At 36.6% G+C, this 14,432-nt stretch overlaps 1 protein-coding gene across 2 annotated transcripts in view; it reads right to left on the bottom strand.

Annotated features, from left to right (window-relative positions):
- Positions 1-3,061: 3,061 nt before the first annotated feature.
- Positions 3,062-14,432, bottom strand: part of LOC120772988 — a 111,226-nt gene continuing 99,855 nt past the window's right edge. For both annotated transcript variants that reach the window (XR_005705118.1, XM_040101902.1), the window contains exons 3-4: positions 3,192-3,295; positions 3,062-3,137 (exon numbers count right to left, since the gene is read on the bottom strand). The gene's annotated coding sequence lies outside the window, so the exon portion shown is untranslated. The remainder of the gene's footprint in view (positions 3,138-3,191; positions 3,296-14,432) is intronic.

Below are 14,432 nucleotides of genomic sequence, written 5' to 3'. Positions count from 1 at the left end.
GGTGCAGAGGCATGTACGTTGACAACATCTCATGAGTCGACATTACGAGTTTTCCAGAGAATGGTTCTTCGGAAGATATATGGTGCTTTGCACAGAGGCAATGGCGAATATCGCATTCGATGGAACGATGAGCTGTACGAGATATACGACGACATTGACATAGCTCAGCGAAATAAGAGACAGCGGCTACGTTGGCTATCTCATGCATCCGAATGGAAACAAAACGCTCCAGCTCTGAGAGTATTCGACGCAGTACCCGCCCGGGGAGGCAGAGTAAAAGGAAAGTGTATCTATCCATCTGATCTTTCGAACAGAGTGCAGAAGCACCTGGCTACAGTCTGAATTTCCAATAAGCGCCAAACAGTAAAAAAGGATGAACCACTAGCGCGCTATTGTAAACTCGGCAATAACCGCGTAAGTAGTGTCTACGCCAATAAAGGAGAAGATTATTTGTTTATGGTTTCCGACGTTTCTTTCTGGGTGTTACAAACTTCATAGCAATTTTAGCGAAGACTCAGTGTAGCAATAAGCTGCAGTCCCTTAAAATGTTTCATCCAAGAAATGTTAGGTGATCCAACGAGGATAACAGAAGTATCCGAATGCCAAAATTCAAAAATCACTAGCTTATTTATTATAAAAACTGTTTCGAAAGTCCCCGAACTGCACAATTTTCACGTATCACTGTTTTCACTGAAACTATAGTACCAGCCGTATAGGACGATAAAAGAGAGAAATCTTCTCCATTTATGATCTTAGAAAAACCAATATAGAGCTTCTAGTTCTGAATTGTTCAAGAAATCAGGTTGCATATGAGTTAGGAAGGAAAGTTTATCTCAATGAAAAAGAAAAATGTGTTTTTGAACTCAATTAGTCCGTCTGCCACCACACATTGTGAGATAGTAGGTAGGCAGAGATCTAAAAAAATACCTTAAATAAGAAAAATACTTCAGCTCATTCGCTAGTAATAATTTAAAGACATAATACGAGCAGGTATTAGATAATTAGACGCTTACATAAATTAATCAGGTGAGCATTTTGAGAACGCATTTCAGCCTTATCTTGTAGACAATGTGATATCAAAATACTTATATTCTAATTAGGTTATCTCTGCAAAATACTAAGATCAACTAAATTTCATGCTTGCAATTGAACTGAGATATGAATTTTTTTAGATCCGACTTAATTTCTGCGAACATATCAATTCAACTAGTGAATCGAACAAAATCAACAGTTTACCTAATTGTACTTCAGATTTAGAAAGACTTAACAAATTTTCTTCGATATAAAACGTTATATGACTAATGGGTATTTTTCATGCTTTTGCAAGCGTCCTTCATACAACTTAGAATAAAATTCAACATAACCTTAAAATATGCTAACTGACAGTGGCTTTGTAGCGCTAAAATATTGCACTTGACAACGGCCAAGGGAGCGAGAGAAAACATCTTTGAAATTTCTTGGCAACAAAATATTTAAAAATATGACACCACAGTACATAGTATTTGGTTCTTATATAGACTAAAAATATATACATATAAGAACAGCTTTTGCTTCCAATAATACCCGATATCCTGCTTAGCTTGCTCTTTCTGTTTAATGCCAAAAGCATGCAACACACTGAGCTCCTCTTTTGTTTAAATTCTTTGGGTTGCAGATTTTTGGCAAAAATACACACATATGTATGTATATAGATATTGCACATGATTATACACACATAAACGCTAGGAAGAACAGATATAAACTCCTTAACTTTTGAATTTGACAATTTATTTTATTTCACTTTTATCACTTGGCATGGCTCTCGGCGGCACTTTGCTTTTACTAGCAGATATTGCATTCAACTAAGCGCTGTATGGGAGCTCTATATTTATGAATAAACATGAAAGGCAAAAGTGGCTGTGGCTGTGGCTGTGTGGTCTTTGTTGACAATTGCATGCTGCTTTGAAATTGATGCTGTCGCTGTTGGTACACAGGCAGATACATTAAAATGTCTGCGCCTGCAATTGCCATTCTTAAATCCACGCACACGCACATATACACATACAGACACGCATGGAAAGTGCTTGGAAGCTATTGGCAAGCTGTAGGTTGCTTGAATTTTGTTAGTAGCAATTTATGGAATATGATTTTATTGCCAGTGCTGGGCATATGTATGGTTATGTACTACTGTATGAGCATCCATGTGCACTTTTGAGTTATGCTTTTTATATTGTTTTCTGCTGCTTTGAGTCAATTGCACTAATAATTCGAAAATCGATTGGAGTTTAAGAAATGACACGGTTGGAATATTGTGGCCATCTTATAGTGGGCAATTTCAATATATTAGTTGAATACTAAATTTTTAGTGGATTAATTTGCCAAAAGCCACTCTGATTTCAATTTTGTTAAATTACTTCTTACGAAGTTGACAATATATTTTTTAAAACAGTTGTAATATTAAGTTATTTTTCAATGAAAAAGCTTTAAGAATAAGCTGAATATGAAATTCGATGCAAATTCTGTTTTCTCAATTTTCTCAATTAAAATTTTAATATATTTTGATTTAGAAAAACTGTGTTGATAAAAATTGTAATATTTATAAAATGCATCAACCATTAAAAAAATAAATAATTTAAAAATTTGAAATTGAATTACATCTAAATTTAATTACAATTCAATATCTATTTGTAAATTTCATTTTAATTAAATTTTTTAACTACCATATTTTTTATAGAACACAAAATGTTCGAAAAAAGTAAGCTGTCTCTTTAATATTAAAAAAGTTTCGTTAAACTTTTACAATTTTTTTTTTATATTTTAAATTTTCCTTCATTGTCACTTAACTTTAAATTATATGTAAAAATTTTGTAAACTTCGTTTTAAAATGTTTTTTTTCTTAATTAATTGGCAATATTTTATTAAAAATCAAATTTTTTGTATACTTAATATGTATATATAAACATGAAAACATGTTATTAAAAAAAAAAATAGTTATAAATGTAAAATGAACTTTTTAACTTACCAATGACTAACCGGATGAACATTTTTTAAGAAATCTATTTATAATTTTTGTAATCGGCGTTTTTATCATTAATCGAAGATTTATTATATTTTGTGTATGTTGTTCAGTCCCACAATTGCATAGTTGGTGTCTGGTTCTGGAAAGAAGTTAAGTAATTTTTTTTGAAAAAAAAATTATATAAAAAACTTACATTTTGTTATATTCAACTAACAATCTTTGAGAATGACTTCTTTATATTTGTAATCGAAACCTGTTCTTTGATGTTATCGCTGAGTGCTGGATGATCTGGTCTTTCTAAAATAAAACATATATATTTGAAATAAAAAAATTAAATTATTTTATTTAAAATTGAAATTTTAACTAATATCATTTACATTTTTCCAAATATATATTTTAGATCGGAAGAGCACACGTTTTTTTATTTTAATATATTTTAATAAATTTCAATTAAATTAAAATTAAATTTATATTATTTTTAAATTTTTTAGTATTAAAATATTCAATGTCTACAATACCTTTTCATATTTGTACGAAAAAGTTTTATGTGATTTTTATCAACTAATATTACGCTTAATGATAATGATAATGCTGGATAATCAAGTTCCTAAAACAAAATAAAACTTCAATATTTTTGACGGAAGCCTGAACTAAGAGGCTAACACCGTCTATCTCTCATAATTCCTCCTTTAAAAGTACACCAAATTCACGTATACATATTTATTAATTCCTGGAAGCTGGAATTAAAAATCAATTTACATAAATAAATAATAAGTATTTCAATCCGGATGCAGTAAAGTATTTATTACTACTTCTCCGCTTGAAAGTTATTCATTTTTAATTTTTTTGTTCTCATTTTAATATTTTTCTATTGCTTACGAATTTTTTAATTAAAATTGAATTAATTAAATTATTTATCAAATATTCGTTTTTTAATAATATGTATATATTTATAATAAATAAAGTACAATATACTTGTAAATATGCTTAGATAAATATTTTCGCAACATTTAATTACTTGACTCACCCTACAATTCGCTCATGCACCTACATATGTACATATGTATACATATATGTATGTGCTAGCATGCGTACTAATATATGCACATCAATTTGTAAATACGGTGAGTAGCCGCATCCACGAAACGTATATGTTCTCTGCCGTATCACAGCAAGCTGCAGCTACTCTCTCTCCGGCAGCCATTTTGTGAAACGTCACTTAGCTGCGCAGCACATCGAATTTGCACAATCTTTTTTCCCTCATCAAACACTTAACACGGTGTATTTGTCGAAATTATTTTTTATAAACACTCTCATATACTACATTTCGCACTTGTTAACACTTTTCATAGCAAAATATTTGATTATATTAATACACTATCTCACTCACTACACTCGTTACACAAACCCGACCGACCTATACGCAAGCAAAAAATAAACTGACTGCAGCAAATTCCTTCGTAAAGCTTTCAAAGGAAAAGATCATTCGTAGCTGCTGGAAGTGGGCATCTTAATGAACTTGGCTAATTTGCGTAGCTAGTTCGATAAGTTGCTCTAAAAAGTATGCAACTAAAACTGATATGTGATAGATTATGCGGAAATAGGGGGAAAATTTAAATAGGGTGAAGCATTATGAAAGGTGTAAAACTTGGTTAACACGATAAAAACTTTGATGAGATATAAATTACAAGTTGTATGTGTACACCTACATATGTATGTACATAGCTGTATACATACATACATATGTAGATATGACCGAATTTATAGTTTTAAAGACGTAATTAAAATGTTTTAAAATAATTTGTTGTCAAAATTGTTTGTATTTAAGGGTTTGTTGCTATAATAAGTTTAGGAAAAGGTTTTGGATGAATTTCGAAAAAATTGATTTTCTTATTTTTGCATATATTAACGGTCTATGCTTTTCAAAATAATGCACCAAAATTTTGAAAGAGTTTCTAAAATATTTTTTGAGTTGTAGACTTTTCCAAAGGCTCAGTTCAATAAGCTCAGCCAGTATATTTATCTTTAACTGTGTTTTCTAGGCTATATTATGTATATTATATTATCTTGTCGCAATCAATGGTTTTCTGAATATTCTGTACCAGTTTTTTCATCTAATTAAAACATATTTTTTTTTGCAAATTAAAAACGTTCAAAATTCTGAGTAAAATTCAATTTTATTTTTTAAACGTCGTAATTTTGTCAATTTTTGTTGTTTTCTTCTGCTGTAGGTAGTCAAGAATTACCGTTTTAGGTTTCAGCGACTTCTCCGCCGCCAGTGGAGAAGAAGATTTTTTTAATTCGAAAAATTTTTTTTCTTTTAAACATTTCACGGTTCTTCTTTAAATATGTACAAATATTTCCTTACACCTGTCAGTATTCAACACCTGCTTTAAACGCTTCTAAAATGGATGGCATCGTAAACCAACTCTTTCCCTCATACGACAAAAGGATTCAGTGAATCAGAACCGGATATAAGATGTTCAGAAATCCCCCAGTTCACCTTCGAGATACCGCAATTGGGCGCTCGCAAACTCAAAATTACCAAATCGCCCGGCCCGGACGGGATCTAAGCAGAAATACAATCACAGAATGACCAACAGTCCTAATAAATACGTACAACGCCTGCCTCGACGCTGAAATATTTCCTGAAGTCTGGAGGAAACAACGACTGGTCCTAATCAGCAATGAAAAAGGATATCTCAGATAACCCCTGCCATTAGCTACCGACAAAGCGGGTAAGGTCTATGAAAGACTATTTAAACATATTCTCAGGCCACAAAAAGCAGTAAGCTAGCTAGTCATAGGCCTAGACCCCAGATTACTTTTCTGGATGAAAATTCAGCACGCCACAGGAAAGGCAGCGAAAATCACCTCTCATCTTAGCAGGGCCCACAAAAGAAAAGAGATAGCTCTTAAGATTGGCAACCAACAGCGTCTTATTGTATGGAGCAGCAATTTGTTGGGCAAAGGGGAAATCGGCGTAAGGCCACGGATATTTAGAAAAACAAATAAAATGTGAAAAATCGAAGAGCCGTCATGCCTACACAACGACCCAATAGAAAACAACTTTCTTTAAATATATGCGGTGGCAACGAAAACGCAACGCCGTAGAAGACCTGGTTAGCCCAATAAACGTAAACAATGTAATTTGCGTCATGTTGGAAAGCGAAGAAAACTGGGGGTTACGCCGAAAAAAGCAGAATCTCCACCGGTTCCAGGGTGAGCGACGGTTCCTTAAAGGAGGGTTTGTAGATAATGTATGGAACCTCTTTCAAAAATTTATTAGAAATGGTTCGCCTACTGACAATAGCAGGTCTAGCCTGCGTACGTCTTGGCAAGAATATATTTATTTTGCCGAGAGTGTAGAAAAGTATTCCGAAAAATTTTTAAATCATATATTGAATAGTTAGTGCTCGCTGTTCCTTTATAAGGCTAAGTACATGTTTCTTTTCAGTTTGAACTGATCGTTGACGGCACAACCTCAGAGATTGACAGTTTATGAATGGTGCTTCCATAATTTAATATTTTGGTTGAAATTTGCGGTCATTAATTCTTTGTTCTTTTAAGGTTAATATCGCCATTGTTAGAGTTCTAACGAGTCACTGTCCCATTGGAACACATGCAATGAGACAAAAGATAAGGCCTACTTTAATATTCAAAGTGGCTTTTCCTTAACTTTACAGTTTTCGTTAGACTGAGATTTAAATAACTCGGTAGTCATACCTTTGGAAAGCCATGGGAATAGCAAATCGGCTGTTATTGAAATTAGCCTTCTTAATATGAGGATCTATATGTTCTATATTTCGTCACACATATTCAAATGGGAATCTTCATGACTTTCCCAAAGCCAACCACATATTGAAGTCCTGGTTTGAGCATACAAAACTTATGAACTCTCTGTGGCTCACACCTTCGACGAGGATATTAATTAGACGGCATAAAAGTTGCTCAACGAGCCGCCGAATCGCATTTAAAATGCTAATAAAGGCTAATCATAAATGTCGCTTTTGTAGGCAATGAAATAATTAAATGTAATGACAAAAATAAAAGACTCGCATGCCATTTTCTCCACGCACATTGGACGCCTTTATTTTTATACTTTTTTTACCTTTTCATGCATATTTTTGCAAAATTATCGTGACGGTGCGCGTGAACTCAACACCTGTGCCCCGTGTAGCTGGCGGCATCGACTGCGGATTCAAAAGTACAGCTGGAATGTGCCGCCGCTGTAGAGAGGGTGAACGTACAGTTATTTTCGGGTCGGTTGGGGTCGGTCCAACGGGCACAATTTCACTGATTTACGATGTTTGATTATCGCGGAGCTAATTTACGAGCTGCCCCCACGACAGCTGGCACGATGACATTAACTGCCCGAGAGCCCGCTAGCCTGACGCTTGGGTGGCAGCGTGAGCGCTTCCAAAACTTTTCATTGCTTTTGCCTTTTTATTGTTACCTCATTAAATGTGATTTAAATGTTGGCATAACTTTAATTGCTGCATTCATTTCGTACCAATATTAGCCAGTAGTGACGGGGACACAAAGTCACAGGAAGTTTAACTGACGCCATTGCTCACCGGTAAGTCGCGGGAAGTTTGCGTGTTTAAATAAATTTCTTCTACAAATAAAATCCTCCTTGAATACCGTGCTGAGTTTAATGAGTTTCTTGAAGATGTGTAACATTTCTATTGTTACAACAAATATGTGAAACAGTTTATAACAGTAAACATAGATGTTATAGTAGTTGTTGGCCAGAAAATAAGTTTATACGTCACAAGAACTTTGGGTACGAAATGGCACTCCTTTAATCGCTATTGATATTTCATGACATCTTAGCCTTCATACATATGTAGTAAATGATGTAATCTTATACATGATGTTTTCAAGAAGAAATAACGGGTGATCCAAGTAGAGGTACTTTTCGCAGCATCTCAGACTGACGTATGGAACGACTTGGTGCATTTTACGTCGAGATTGAAAGCGTACATAATACAGTTTGTTCAAGAACTGGAGCCGTTAGACCTTCCCAAGTAACATCACTACGCTCTATAGGCTCTTGAAAAGTTCCGAGAAGATCAGACGTTTTCGAGCCAAATTTTGTTCTTGGACATCATGCATGTCATTCACCAGATACCAGTAGAATCAAACCATTAATTTGGTAATAAATTTGAACGCTATAGATGATGTTTCTGAGTAATTCTGTTCATTTAGAAATGGCCAACTGAGTATAAATCAAGGAATAACTGCCAAAGAGACCAACTCTATGGCCTCTATTCCATTCGTTTTTTGCAAATGATTCACCGATTATAGTACGAATCGCTTCATAACAAAAACATAAAGAAATATGTGTTGAATCGATGTTGAGATCCTCTGCTATCTCACTGATGACAATAGGATGATTTTCGAGAACTGTTTCTTCAACTTTTTTGATGCCATCGTCATTAACGGAGGTGTATAGGCAACTAGCATAGGACAAGTCAGTGGAAAGCAAATAGGAGTTGTGTGCCCATTCGATACATACACTTCCATGTTGGAGTTGATCTGCTTGGAGCTGTTTTTATACAAGAACACATATATCTGCGGTAATGAAACTTAAGTTAATTCTATATTCTTGGGTAAATTATTAATACTTTGAATTTTGTATGAAAATAAATTTACTATTTACTGGAAGTATCTGTTTACTGTTCCTTCTAGTAAGTGCAACCACCCTTCTTATTATATAGAAGACTTAGGTCCTTAATGTTGCCGTGTGCCTTTTCAAAATATATAAAATTATCGCGATCACGGAGTTAAGGGTAAATCGAGAATAAAACAGACATCCCTGACTTTATCGAGTAACATATGCCTAAAAATACATTCTCATTGAAGCAGAGCGAACGTAAATAAACTGAATGTCGAATAAGGTTCTTATCATCTCACATACCAGGAAGTTATCAAGGAAATTCTAATGTTAAGAATGTTCAACTTGAGAGCTGTCTTAGACCTTTTAGATCCTTTCAAGGTTACTTGTAGCGATGGAAGATAAAGGAATACTTGGGGTATTGGAACATTGGAACACCATCAATATGTGATCAGATTATAAAGACATTTGGTAAAGAAAAAAACAGAGTAACGTGGTAGGGATCATCTCATTATGATTTACTTATTCCAGAGTTCTCATTTCCGAAATAGGCTAAGTATGTAGTATCTGCAGAATACAGACTGAAAGCAAAGTTTGGGGAAATGTTAGATCATTACCTCTGGGAATATTCATATTCTAACGCGTTAGAAGAGACTAAATTTGTTCCATTCTATAAGAAATTGGGCAACTAGAAATAAGCCGTCCAATTTTATGAAATCCACCGTGTTGTTGAATGGGTTATACTTGGAACTCAACTAATAGCAGAGTTGGCTGGTTCAAAGTCGTCTTAAGAGTAAAGATTTTAGCTTTAGCTTAGCGAATAAAAAATATTTTTGAGAATTTTTCTTTTGAAGCAGATATTTTTGCCATAAATTGCAAAAATATTTTTCATATCATAATGACCGACGAAATTGTAACTTTTCATCCGGAACGGAAGGAAACGGAAAGCATGGTAGATATATATATATATACATATATATATTAATGTAGCCTAATTAGCTATTTCACTAGCATTTCGTATAAATAGTTGCATACTAAATATATAAAAACAAATGTAAATTGATTATGAGTTGACACACGCACGCTTTCCGTCTTAATGCTTCGTGCCTGCCACTAACTAACTATTATCAGCAGTATCATTAAACCTACATAGTTGAAAGTTCTTAACTGAAAATGACAATTTCGCTTGAACGACTCAAAGCCAACGGTGGACCGGCCAACTAGTTGCCTTCATTAGCCTTGTGGCATAATTTTGCGCGACCACGACGCACGAGCGCCAAGCTGCGCTCTGTAACTAACTATCCCTAAGTATATATATCTATGTGTGTGTATGTTTGTGTGTGGGTGTAGTCAACGTTACCTCACGACTGCTTAACTGCGTAGTTAGCATTAGTTAACGCATGTACGTGATATCGTTAAATTGGTGTAATGTTGCCAGCGCGGAGATGAGTCGCATACCAAGCGGCCATGGACTCACGCACAAAGGCAAGCCAAACAAGCACCCGCAGCGGGAATGAGTGAAGAGGCTAATTTTCCATGCTCAAGCTAAAAGCCGAGGAGGACCAGTGACACGTACTCGAAGTACCATAGGTTCGGCGGCCATGCAACAGATTTTACTTTGTGTTGTTGCACGCAGCAGGGGAGTCAGTGTTTTTGGCTGCCTGCTAGGCTGCCCTTGTCGACTGCTCCTTCCTCTGCTCCTTTAGTCGCAACATACCAACTCAGGATTTACTTGGAACTGCCGGTCGAACGTGAGTGACTTGTGAACTACTTCATCGAACCCATGCATGCCGCAATACAATCACCGTTATGAGTGTTTAATATCAGTTTCTCAGAAAGATTTAAATTTCTGTGCAAGTACACATCCCACTCTGGCTTACATGCAATTGAATTTCATTTGTTTTTTCTTAATTCTCTCGCATTTGTGTACTCGGAGAGCGTCGCTTTGAATCACTAATGTCAATTTGTTGAAAGCAAAATTAGTTTAGTGCAATTAATGAGGGAACCTACCTCATTAGTGAGAGCTACGAATAAATTTAATAGAGTAGTGGTTTCAGAAAAATGTGACTTTATCTTATTATCCATTCCCTGTTGTAGGCATAAATATTAGTTATATGTTTATTGAGTTTTAATGGGTTTAAAAAATAACTGCCAAACACGTAAAGCTGAGTTGATACAATCGAGACAACCAGCAGAGTTTCGGACCACAGTCTATAATTCACTTGTCAGAAGCCCTAGCAGGGCAGAACTTCAAATTTTTAGTTGACAGTTCATGAAAGTTCTTTTTCGACAAACAAAAACCTGCTATATGGTTCAGTGGTATCTGATTAGTCGACATTACGAGTTCTCGAGAGAAAGGTTCTGCGGAAGACCTATGGTCTTTTGCGCATTGTCAACGGCGAATATCGCATTCAATGGAACGATGGGCTGTATGAGATATACGACATGGTTTAGCGAATTAAGAAATAGCGGCTACGCTGGCTTGATTATGTCGTCCGTATGGATGAAAACACTCCAGCTCTGAAAGTATTCAACGCAGTACCCGCTGGGGGAGCAGAGAAAGAGGAAGACCTCCACTCTGTTGGAAAAATCAGATGGAGAAGGACCTGGTTGCACTTGGTAGAAAAAGAAGGCCATGAAGTATATAGACCTTTGCGAGAGAACGGTCGTAGTGTAGTGGGATAAAGACATTCCGAAAGCCGCACCCCAAAGGGTGGGGTACTTTCTTACTGCTTTGGATTTTGGTGGTTAACAATATATTTAAAGAATTCGGGGAATGCGACTGACAGGTGTTACCAAACTGAACCAAAGCGTATCTCAACGTGGTATTCAACTGAGTGAATAGAAGCGACTTAGGCGTCAACCCAAGTAAAACTGAAATGGTTTTACTTACTAAGAGGTATATGATCCCAGACTTACCTCTCTCTTTTTTCGGAGGCTAGCGTCTTCAACATATTGATAAGGTGAGACACCTGGGTCTTATCCTTGATAGAAAGCCTTCGTGCAGGCTCAAAACTTCGAGAGAGTAAGGTAGGTATCGGTTGCTTTACATAGCTGTTTAGGACCTATAGGTTGGGACTCGCATCAAAGACTACACCAATAATAGACTACGGCTACAAGTTACTTCATCGTCAGACTTGTTTGGGTACTTGGTCCTAGCAGACGCGCTGGCAACTGCAAAACCCATGAGCTTCTTGCTTTCTAGCGCTTTTCGGCCAGAAGTAGAATACGGGAGATCATCTTGCTGCAATCGTAGTTGTTCGTAGTGGATATTGTCAAATAAGTATTAATGTCTAAACATCTTGTCGGACTCAATTTGTCAAAATTGTGTGGAGGAAAGTGAGGAGAAAACCACCGGGCACTTTCTGGCTATGCAACGTCTCGCAGTCTTACCTTCGGCGAACCAGAAGAAATAGCCGAAACCGACCTTAACAGTCTCAACAATTTTGGATAGGAGCAACGAGCTTTGTCGATGTGTAAGGGTAAGTAACAATTGTTGAGAGAGTGCAGAACCATTAGTGGCAAGGATCCCAAATCTGGCATAGAGTTTTATTGTGAATTGTTGCTGCTCTATCTCTTATATGATCCCGATTGAAATAGAGATTTCCTGTTATGAATCCGAGGGGAACTAAATATATTTTGAGAGATACTTCTTTCTCTTTACTATACAAGACAATTCTCGAGCACACTTTTCGGTATATTGCTTCCATGATACAGTAGTTAAAGGATCTGATATTAATGACTCGGTCAATAATTTTGATAATCTCACATAAAGTATGTATATAGTATATAAATGATTAGCATGACCAGCTGAGTCAATTCAGTCATGCCAGTTAGTTCGCCTGTCTGTATATATTCGAGCTGATCCTTCATTTTATGAGGTTTCGACCTGAAACTTTTTCCCAAAAAATAAATAAGAGATAGCTGTCTGAAAAATGGGGTGTGCGTGATTCGCCGAAATTTTCATGTACGATAGCACAACCAGAGGAATCGAACAACGAAGCAGAAACATTACTGTAAAATTCATTCATTTGCTGCCAAGAATTTAATTACCTCTCGGCTTATTGCTGCGGCAGGACCAATCTGGGCAATGCCTTCTGCGCTACGTGAAACATCAAGCTTTTATTTATAAGTACAAATTTGTAATATATGAGAACCAACGCGGGATCGCCGGACGAGCGGACTGAGTGGACGAGCGCCATGGTTGCCGCTCATTAAAAATGCACACTGGAAAATATTTACGCTGATAAATCGACCAATTAAAGACAGCAAATGAGTAGCGCGAGGAGGGAGCGAGATAGAGTGGGCTAGAGAGTGAAAGTGCGTACGTGGGGAGAACTCTACGAGCGGTTGCTTGCTGAGCAAACAACGCTGTGGCGGCCAGCATGAAAACAGCGTTGCCACATACTTTCACACATTTAATGCTTTTAACAGACGCTGGTACGTGTGGTTTTATTTATTTTACAGATTTTATTTGCTTTTTAATTTCATTGCAATTTGGGAAGCCGACGTGCAAACATCCGTTAAGATTTACAATTCATCTTAAGCATTTAAAATGTGAAGCGCACATAAATTTTCTTACTCGAACGTGTGTGGGAGTGTGTGCGTGCGTTTGGTGTATTGGTATTCCTATGTAAACAGCACAATCTCGTGCCGTTTTAGCGGGGTTTCAAGATTCAGACGAATAAGATTTGTATCCCACTAACAAGGGGGATTTTCTGAAGGATATGAATTTAGAGCGCTGATGGATTGCTTTGAGCTGACCGAGCGCACCTTTTCTCACGGCCATAAATAACGTACTGAGCTGTAATACTCCCACATAAAATTCGGTGAGCTAATTTCATTAGCTAATTTGGTATATTCTTCTTCTACTGTATTGGCGTAGATACCGTTTACACGGTTATACCCGAGTATACAGCAGCGCACCAGGCGTCTTTCCTTTTCGCTGCTTGGTGCCAATTGGAGATTATAATTGTAGCCTGGTCCTTCCAATGGAATGGCAGTCTTTCGAAGTACCCCCGGCGGGTACTGCGTCGAATACTTTCAGAGCTGGAGCGTTTTTATCCTTTCGACCGATATGACCTAGCCAGCGTAGCCGCTGTCTCTTAATTCGCTGAACTATGTTAATGTCGTCGTATAACTCGTACAGCTCATCCAATGCGCAAAGAAGCCATAAGCAAAACCTTTCTCTGAAAAACTCGAACCGCGGACATCAACACATCAGATGTTGTCATCGCCTATGCCTCTGCACCATATAGCAGGAAGGGGTTGATGAGTGACTTATAGAATTTGGTCTTTGTTTGTCGAGAGACTTAACTTGACTTTACTTTACTTAACTTTCCAATTGCCTACTGATTCCGAGGTAGCACATGTTGGCAAGAGCTATTCTGCGTTGGATTTCGAGGCTGATGTTGTTGTTGTTGGTGTTAAGGCTTGTTCTAAGATAGACGACATTATCTACGAATTCGAAGTTATGACTGTCAACAGCGACGTGGTAGCTAAGTCACGAGTGTGACGACTGTTTGTTTAATGAGAGGAGATATTTGGTCTTGCTCTCGTTCACTACCAGACGCTTACCTGTAGAAAACAGAACTAACAAATGACATCAATATCATCGGCGTACGCCAGCAGCTATATACTCTTATAGAAGATTGTACCTTCTATTTTCCTTCTTTTTCTTCATTTCTATAGCAGTAAATTGTACGACGGATCTTTTGGGATTGTTCAACGTCATATCGTCCTTCTCTTCAGTCGGGGCATGGGCACAAATCAGCGTAATGTTGAAGAATTTCGCTTTGTTGCGAATTATGGCGA

This window comes from Bactrocera tryoni, chromosome 3 (genome assembly GCF_016617805.1).
Source record: "Bactrocera tryoni isolate S06 chromosome 3, CSIRO_BtryS06_freeze2, whole genome shotgun sequence".
Classification (NCBI taxonomy): domain Eukaryota; kingdom Metazoa; phylum Arthropoda; class Insecta; order Diptera; family Tephritidae; genus Bactrocera; species Bactrocera tryoni.
Note: the sequence above shows the minus strand (reverse complement) of the source record. Positions and strands in the feature narration are given on the sequence as shown.